This window comes from Arachis ipaensis, chromosome B02 (genome assembly GCF_000816755.2).
Source record: "Arachis ipaensis cultivar K30076 chromosome B02, Araip1.1, whole genome shotgun sequence".
Taxonomy (NCBI): Eukaryota; Viridiplantae; Streptophyta; class Magnoliopsida; order Fabales; family Fabaceae; genus Arachis; species Arachis ipaensis.
This window is the reverse complement of record NC_029786.2, coordinates 9,899,812-9,900,152: the sequence shown is the minus strand read 5'-3', so window position 1 is coordinate 9,900,152 and position 341 is coordinate 9,899,812. Positions and strand designations below refer to the sequence as shown.

The window sequence follows — 341 nt, the reverse complement described above, 5'->3', positions numbered from 1 at the left end:
CGCTTCCTCGCTTCCTAATAAATATAAAAATCTAAATTGATCTCTATCTATTTTAATTAATTAATATATATACGTTTTAGTCTCTGTAATTGATTTAGAATAAATCACTTGTTGATGTGTCAATAATTTGTCTCTACAACAATGAAAAAAATGGCCAAACAAATAACTGACAAGTAAATAAGGACCGAAAAAATGGTTAAACACGGAAGAAAATATTTACTCTTTTTTATATATATGTAATAAGGCTGGAGTGAATTAGCCAACAATACAAACTATAATAATTTGATGACCTTCCCGATAACTCTCCACACACAAAAAGTTAAAATAAAAATTAGTATATA

General features: G+C 26.4%; 1 long non-coding RNA gene across 1 annotated transcript in view; it reads left to right on the top strand.

Annotated features, from left to right (window-relative positions):
• Positions 1-341, top strand: part of LOC110268695 — a 23,047-nt gene that overhangs the window by 6,676 nt on the left and 16,030 nt on the right. The window lies entirely within an intron of this gene.